This window comes from Chrysochloris asiatica, unplaced genomic scaffold, assembly GCF_000296735.1.
Source record: "Chrysochloris asiatica unplaced genomic scaffold, ChrAsi1.0 scaffold00312, whole genome shotgun sequence".
Classification (NCBI taxonomy): Eukaryota; Metazoa; Chordata; class Mammalia; order Afrosoricida; family Chrysochloridae; genus Chrysochloris; species Chrysochloris asiatica.
In genome coordinates this window covers 326,048-326,252 of record NW_006408830.1, presented here as the reverse complement: position 1 = coordinate 326,252, position 205 = coordinate 326,048, and positions in this window count along the sequence as shown.

Here is a 205-nt window from a genome sequence, read left to right as displayed (position 1 = left end):
CAAGCAATTTGTAGCTACTTTCATATTAGGAATAGTAGCCTTCATATCTATATTCGGTTCTAGAAGCTGTTCTCTACTTGGAGACACACATAGAAAATATTAAAACTACGATGACTACTGCATGTCATCATAATTACAAGTGAATATATGTAACACCTCTGTCCTACAATGGCACAGACATTACCTGGCCTCAAATTCAGGCTCA